Below are 8,977 nucleotides of genomic sequence, written 5' to 3'. Positions count from 1 at the left end.
CTGGTCATCATCAAATGGAGATTGAGATCTCTACTTTGCTTGCCTCTCAGAATGATTGTGAAACAGTAAGTTTCAAAGGAGCTGTATCCACACAAGCTGGTATAAAATTGAGAATTATGTTTTTGTATATGTTCTATTTGGGAGCATGATGGCCCCATATGATAAGCACTGGACTTCAGACCATAGGTTTTCGGTTCCATACTCCAGCTGCTCTGTGGGAGAAAGATGAGGCTTTCTGCTCCCTCAAATATTAAAGCCTTGGAAACCCTGTACAGAGTCGCTATGAGTTGGGAACCCACTGGACAGCACTTAACCAACAACAATGTGCTTTATTTGCCACACAACCTAATGTTGGGATTGTTTGTTGTCGCTATGTTCTCCACGTGGAGTGGGGAGTGGTTTATGCACTGATCTCTATACAATACCCAACCCTGCACTATGTACCAGCAGGTATTTCATAAGACTTTGGATGACTGGTAAAAAAAAAAAAAAGCCAGTTTTGGAGAATAAGTAAAAGATTGCTGAGTGAAAAAGTCAGTATCAAGGACAGTTGCACATGGGGACAGTTGACTATTCTCTCTGAATCACAAAGGCACTATACTTAAGTCCATCGTTAGACATTGATGGAAAGTGTTAGACAGCTTAAACTACTTAGAACAGATGTTTAAGCAGTTATTTTTAATCTGCTGCATGATTAATATTTTTTGCTACTCCTTTGTGTCTTAATTAAAGATGGAAAAGGCTTTTATAGCCAATATGAACACCACTGACTCACCATGTGGGGAATTATTCTCACGGTCCGTATTCAGCTGAGGATTTAAGTCTTTATATATAAATAAAAGTTACTCTAAAGTAAATTATTTAAAATCAAATAAAAAAACTGCTTAATAAAATGAGTGATTTTTTAAAGGCAGTTGTATTTACAGTATGTCAAGTATAACTTTGTATTTTATGTCAGAGCTTGAGAAAAAGTTCAGAAACAATAGATGATTCTTTGTAACTTTAGAAATAATTTCCTAGACTACAACTTGGCCATTTTTAGTCTATCTGAACAGGGAAGGCCTTGTGTCCCCTTTCCTTCTGGGAATGCACAGTCCCCACCAGAGGAGGAGGAAGTTGCTTCCCCCATTTCTCTCATTCTTCATCAATGTCACAACAGTTTGTGGGTGTAGGCAGAGGGCAAGGATAGAATGTGGCAGAGTCTTTGATTCAGGACTGTTTTGCTCCAGTTACTGGATAAGGTATTGTTGTTAGGTGCCATTGAGTCATTTCCAACTCATCGTGACCCTATTTACAATAGAACAAAACACTGCCCGGTCCTGTGCCACCCTCATAACTGCTATGGTTAAGCCATTGCTGCTACCACTGTGTCAATCCACCTCCTTGGGGGTCTTCTTCTTTTTTTTGCTGACCCTCCACTTTATCAAGCATGATGTCCTTCTCCATTGACTGGTCCCTCCTGATAACATTTCCAAAGTATGAGAGATGAATTCTTGTCATCCTTGCATCCAAGGAGCATTCTGGCCGTACTTGTTCCAACACAGACTTGGTTGTTCTTGTAGTACTCCATGGTAGTTCAATGTTCTAAGATCATAATTCAAATGCATCAAGTCTTCTCCTGTCTTCCTTATTCGTGACCAACACTCACATGCGTATGAGATAATTACCATAACTTGGGACATTAAAATACCATGACTTGGGTCAGGTGCACTTTAGTCCTCAAACTGATGTCTTTGCTCCTGAATACTTTAAAGAGATCTTGTACAGCAGATTTGCTTAATGCAATAAGGTTGTTTGATTTCTTGGCTGCTGCTTCCATGAGTTGATTGTGGATTCAAGCAAAATGAAGTCTTTGACAGCGTCAATCTTTTCTCCATTTATCATGATGTTATTTATTGGTCCAGTTGTGAGGATTTTTGTTTTCTTTACATTGAAGTGCAATTCATACTGAAGGCTGTAGTCTTTGATTTTCATCAGTGAGCATTTTAAGTCCTGTTCGCTTCCAGCAAGTAAGTTGTATCTTCTACATATTGCAGATTGTTAATGAGACTTCCTCCGATCCTGATGCTACATTCTTCTTCATATAATCCACACTCCTAGGTTATTTGCTCAGCCTGCAGATTGAATAAGTATGGTGAAAGGTGCACATCTTTCCTGATTTTAGACCATTCAGTATCCTCTTGTCTTGGTCTATGTACAAGTTCCTCATGATCATAATGAAGTGTTCTGGAAACCCATTCTGAGAAATGTCGTCCATAGTTTATCATGATCTACACAGTTACAAGCCTTTGCATAGTCAACAAAGTAAAACTAAACATTTTTCTGGTATTCTCTGCTTTCAGCCAAAATCCATCTGATGTCAGCAATGATATTTCTAGTTTCTTTTGAATCTGGCTAGAAACTCTGGCAGTTCCCTGCCAGTGTACTATTGCAACTGTTAGGTTTGATTTTTTTTTTTTTTTAATTTTTAAAAAGCGTTTATTGTGTATTGAGTGGGTGGAAGCTTATGGGGCAGGAGATCACCTGTTTTACATTCAGTAAGTCACTTTAATGATTACAATCCCCTCCATGCACCCTTAGCCAACAGTATTTACTTCTATTACCTTATTATTATTATTTTTTGATGTACACATACCACATTGAAAATATACGTTCATTTAAATGTCCCAAGGGCACATTTTGCAAGCCAGCCTCCTGCCTGCATGCACACTGTCTTTCTCAGTCCATGGGCCTATAGTCTCTGCTGCTCTCTCTCTCTGTCATCACCTCTGCTACCATCTTTGTTGTTGCTGCTTTTCTGGTTAGGATCCCTTGCTCTTCTCATGTTCTTCGCTCTTGATGGCCCTCTGTTTCTGAAATGATACACTAACTGCTTTCCCCTTTTAGTTGCACCTCTTCTACATTTACAGTTATGACAATCGCCATTAGGCCTGAAAACAATTAATCACAATTGAATCATAAAATCCTATCTTTCTCATCATCAGACCCATCTGAACAAGAGGAAAACTATTCAGTAGGGTTACTGTCTTATTAACCTCATCGGACACTATGCACCTTCATGAAAACTTGTAAGCCAGCCAGTTTGTGCCTTTATAGCCCCCCAACTTTGATAGCTGGAGTCCAAGTTGCCCGTCCTTATCAATCTAGTGTACTAAGGAGGCATGCTTGATACTTGATATGAAGAATCCTTCCCTATTTGGTTGGAATTTTGGGCTGTTTCATCCATAAGCAAAGGTCCAGTTGATCAGATTGTAGCAATTTGCAATTGCTTCCTGTATCATAGTTCTTAAACTTCATCTGGTCGAATTCTGGTTGGCAAGCCATCCAAGCTAGGTCAAATGGACACTGTCTGCAAATCTGGGAGGGAAGAAATAAAACAAATTTGCATCAGCACGTGTTAATTGATTGCTTGACTGACTTACTGATTTAACAAATTTTTGCGGAGCACTTACCTCATGTCAGACCGCATGTGCCCCACTAAGCATAGAAAGATGAAGAGGGCAAGGTCTCTGCTCCTGAAAATTTACCACTGAGTGATGAACCAGACAGAGATTAAACCTCATCGTGTACCTATTGTGGTGCATGCTCTATGGGGGAGGGACTCTACAGCTGGGACTGCCTGAGCTGTAGATGCACATTTAATCTGGGTCTTAAAGGATGGTGGCAAGCTCATCCTGTCTCTGGGCCACATTATACAAATGCTTGACACTGCTTTAAGGATAAAATTTGATCCTCTAGGTGGCTCTGAAGGATCTGCACAATCTGGCTTACCCATTGCTTCAGCCTCTGCTCAAATCATCTCATTTGGCTTTCCTGCTCCAACCTCTCTGGCTTCTTCTGGTCCCTTGGAGGCACCAGGCTTCTTTAGCCTCTGCCTGAACCTCTCTCAGATCCCAGCTGAATTGTCTCTTCCTTGGGAAAGTCTTTCCTGAGTCATTAGGCTCAGATGTCTCTCTCTGTTTCGTATATATTTATTAGAACCTTGAATCTCTCTTTCATAGCAGTGGATCAGAATTATACATTTGCATTTTTCATGTGACCATTAGATTCGTGTGTGATTCCTACTAGACACTAAGCCCTTTAGGTCAGAGGACGTGTCTGGTTTTGATCATCATTTTATTATCTTCAGTGTTTATAAATGTCTAGCACATAATACATCCTCAGTAAGTATATGTTGATAGACTGATGGACTAAAATAATTACTTAAAAGAGAAAGGACATTTTAGGAATAGGCAACAACATGAGTAAGGATGCAGTGGTGTATTCTGGGAATAAGTAGCTCAATTATGGAGAGGTAATTCTGAATGAAGAGTCCTGGTGTGATACTGTATGTTAATGTGCTGGATTGCAAAGTTGGTTTGAACCACAAGGTGGGGGGTTCAAGCTCACCAGCTGCTCTTTGGAAACCCTATACAGGGTTGCTATGGGTTTGAACAACTTGATGGCACTTAACAACAGCCACAATTAAAAATGAAGTTAGAGAGGTATGTCGAGTAAACTTAGAAAGAACCTTCAGTGCCATGTTAGGGACCCCAGAGCCCAAATTAGGTATTCTCATCATATTCTGTTTTTCTTTCATCAGGAACTGCATTCCAACTTTTGGCTTGATTGAAGTAGACAGTAAACTCCTTGAAGACAGGGGATTTATCTATTTTGCTCATTACTATAACTTGAGGAACTACAGCAGTGCTTGGCACTTGGTAGGACTCAGCCAACATTGCTGAATGAATGAACACATAAATGAATGCATTTAGGGTGGAAACTACGGAAAGTTATGGATAGTTTTGAATATATTTAGAGTTGCTCTTTGGCAGCTGGATGATAGTTGAGCTTCTGGATTCACCTAAAAAGACACAGATACTGATCAGAATGGAATAGAACGGAAGGCTAGGGTGGTGGCCTTAGGGCCAGAAGAGCGGGGCTAAGTTTGAAAAAATAACCAGTTTGAATGAGGTGGGGTAGTGGGAGCAGATAAAAATGGTCCTAAGATACTAATGATTTCCATTTGCCAAGTTGAGATTAAATGTCTTACCAATAGGATCTTGTAGGGAGAGGAAAAGAAGGGAGAAGACTGAGTTGGAACCACTCCCAGGTTTATAAGGATCCCTTCTGAGGTTACTGCACTTTATGCTTACTTGGGTGTCCCCTGTTCTAGACTCTGTTCAGAATAACCAGGCAAAAGTGAATGCACAGAATGCAATATGCTAATGATAAGCAGTTGATTACCATATGGGATGACACAGCTTTTCTTTCCCTTGTAAACATGACTTGATCCATTTCTTTGCATTCAAAGAAGCAAGATGTATGGCAACAGTTACTTGGGGTTCATTAACTGCCTGTTGGTATGCAGTCATGGTCTGGAGTTAACTGAATCTACCTAGGGGACATTGAATGGTTTAAAAATCAGGAACATTGTGTGCTGGGGTTGTATTCTGTCACAATACTTATTCAGTCTGTATGCTGAGCAAATAATCCAAGAAGCTGGATTTTATGAAGAAAAACATGGCAGCAGAACTGGAGGAAGACTCATTAACAACCTGTGATATGCAGGTGATACAACCTTGCTTGCTGGAAGCCAAGAGGACTTAAAACATTTACTGATGAAGATCAAAGAGCACAGCCTTCGGTATGGATTACATCTCAGTGTCAAGAAAACAAAAATCCTCACCACACGAACAATAAATAACATCATGATGAATGGAGAAAAGATTGAAGCTGTCAAGGACTTCATTTTTGTAGATCCATAATCAATACTCTCATGGAGAAGCCTGCTGATATGTGAAATACTAGTGGTAACGCTTCTAGAATCATAGCAACCTGAAAGCCACCACAGTGTGGCAAACTGACAGATGGATGTTGAGGATAGAGATAAAGGGAATTTTGTTATGAAATGCTCCCAGGGGCAAGATTTCAATGGGAATACAGCACACTATGACCTCAGCCTGACATTGTCTGATATTAGCCATTTCAGCTCTGGTTTGGTTTCTGTTTGCCTGGCATATCTGAAATAAAATAAAGGATATTTTTTTTCATCCTTTTATTTTTAACATATTTATGTCTTTGACTCTGAATAGTTTCTCTTGTAGACAGCATATCATTGGATAATTTTTATTTATTTATGTTTAACACATTCTTTCCATCTCTGCCTTCTAATTGGAATGTTTGTTTAACCATTTACTTTGAGTAGTAGTAGCATTATGATCAGGTAGGATCTTTTTTTGTTTTTTGTTTTAATAGTGAGAGTGAGAGGTATAGTCTTACCATTACCAGTAGTTTGGTGTGTGTTTTTTTACAAATATTTTTTATTGTGAGTTGAATGAACGTTCACAGAGAAGATGGTCAGTTTTACATTCAACAAATGATACATTTTGTTTCATTTCAACGACTGCAATCCTTCAGTGTAACAGCACTTATCCCACTTCCTACCTGTAATTCATGTTTCTATTCCTTCTTCTTTTCCAGCCCTTCTGAGTTTTGTCCTTGGGTAAATGCTGCCCTTTTGATCTTGAAGGTTGATTTTCTCTGGAGTGTGTACCTCACTAGTGTGATCGTATTCACTATACACCATCTATTGCTTGGATGAAAGGTGAGCCATGGAGGTGAGTTCGGTTCCAGATCTGACCAATGACCAAGGGCCATGGTCTCAGGGTTCTACCAGTATCTATCTGATCAGTAAGCCTGGTCTTTATGATTTTGAGTTTCCTTCCACAGTTTCTCCCATTGTATCTAAGACCTGGGATCCATTTGAGAGCAGTTGTTAGTGGGTAGCTAGACACCAACTAGTTCTTCTGGTCTCAGTGTCATGATGACTGATACTCCATTGGACTGATTGTTTCCAAGCATCTTCAGTTTTCACTCCTCTTCTTTCCTCCTTAGATGGTTGCTCATGAGCTTTTAAAATCCCAGTAGCTACTCACAAAAGTAGGATGTAGAACATTGTCTTTGTGGACTATGCCAATTGACACAGTGTCCACTGGGACTATGGTCCTAAACAACTAGATCCATCTACTCATTCCCTCAAGGTGTTTGGTAAGTTTTCATCACTTTGTCCTCTGTATGCTCTACTACATTTATGGATACGTTTGCAGTAAAGGTAAATATCATGCACAAATACCCTCTGTCAAACCATCATATACTTGTGGGTGTAATCCCATTCGTTCTGCATCTGGTCAGCCTGTATATCTATCCATGGATACACAGGCTGAAGATACCACTGCTTTTATAGGATTGTGTGTTTAACAGTATTCACTCTGTTCCCTTGAACTGGTGTGGTGTTAGCATAAGTACTGGACTGCAATGTCAGTTTGAACTTCTAGGCCAGTGGTTCAAACTCTCCAGTCACTCCTCCAAAATGGTTGCTCTGAATCAGAAACGATTCAATGGCACTTAACAACAACAACTTTAACTCTTGTACACTTTCCCGTGTCTTCCCCTGTTTTCATCATTTTTCTGCCAACTTCCTTCTTGTTGTATATTGTCTTATCCTACATCCAAGTGAACATATGTCTGCCCTCTGTTGTTGTTAAGTGTCATCTAGTTGTTTCCAACTCATAGCAATCCGGTATAAGGTTTCCAAGCCTGTAAATCTTTGCAAGAGCAGAAAGCCTCATCTTTCTCCTGTAGACCAACTAGTAGGCACAAACTTCTGACTTTGTGGTCTGCAGTCCACTGTTTATCTTACAGAATCACCACGTTCCCCTAGTCAGTGAATTACTCCCTTTTCCCTTACATCCCCAGTTAGCCATCAAACAATGTTTCTTTTTAGTGTGAAAATCTTTTTAGAACAGTGGTCTCATGCAATATTTGTCCTTTTGTGATTGACTAATTTCACTCAGTATAGTGTCCTCCAGATTCATCCATGTTATGAGATGTTTCACAGATTTATCAATATTCTTCAACATTGCATAGTATTTCATTGTGGATATGTACCAAAGTTTATTCATTCTTTCTTTCATTGATGGATGTTTAGGTTGGTTCCATCTTTTAGCTACTGTGACTAGTGCTGTGCTGAACATTGGTGTGCATATATCTATTTGGGTTGTGACTCTTATTTCTTTATGATATGTGCCAAGTAGATGGATTGCTGGGTCATGTGGTATTTCTATCTTTTTGAAGAAGCATCAAACCATTTTTCACAGTGGTTTCACCACTTTACAACCCCATCAATAGTCTTCGAGGATTCTAGTCTCTCCATGCATTGGCCAAAATTTGTTGCTTTCTGTTTTTGAGCTTTGCTATTAGTGCTGGGATGACATAATAGTTCACTGTTTTTTTTAAATTTATATCTCTCTAATGGCCAATGACTTTGAGCATTTTCTCCTATGTTTGTTGGCTGTCTGAATGTCTTCTTTAGTGAAGTGTATGTTCATATCCTTCACCCATTTTAAAATTGGATTATTTGTCATTTTCCTGTTGAGGTGCTGAAGTTTTCTACAAATTTTAGAGATTAGTCCCTTGTCTGATATTTCATTGCCATTTCTGCACCCTTCTCCCCAGTCTGTGGGTTCTCTTTTCACTCTTTTGGTGAAATAATTTGATACACAAAACAGTCTAATTTTCAAGAGGCCCCAGTCATCTGTTTTGTTTTGTGCTGTTTGTATGTTTTCAGTTATGTTTGATAGTGTATTTATGCAATGTATTAGAACCCCTAAGTTTGCCCCTATCATTTCATTGATGATCTTTATAGTTCTAGGTTTTACATTTTGTATATGGTGTGAGATATGAGTCTTATTTCATTCTTCTGCAAGTATATATCCAGTTTTGCCAGTACCACTTGCTAAAGAAGCCATCTTTTCCCCTATTTAATGTGTTTTGGCCTTTTGTCAAAGATCAGCTCCCTGCAGGTGGGTGAGGTTATTGCTGGTTCTCAATTCTGCTCCATAGCTCTACATGTCTTTTTTAGTACCTGTACCAGGTTTGATATCGGGAAGTGAAATGCCTCTGCTTTCTTCTTCTTTTTTAGTAATGACTTCCTTAT

The sequence above is a fragment of the Chrysochloris asiatica genome, unplaced genomic scaffold, assembly GCF_000296735.1.
Source record: "Chrysochloris asiatica unplaced genomic scaffold, ChrAsi1.0 scaffold00008, whole genome shotgun sequence".
Classification (NCBI taxonomy): domain Eukaryota; kingdom Metazoa; phylum Chordata; class Mammalia; order Afrosoricida; family Chrysochloridae; genus Chrysochloris; species Chrysochloris asiatica.
The sequence above is the reverse complement of the archived record's forward strand: the minus strand, read 5'-3'. Positions refer to the sequence as shown.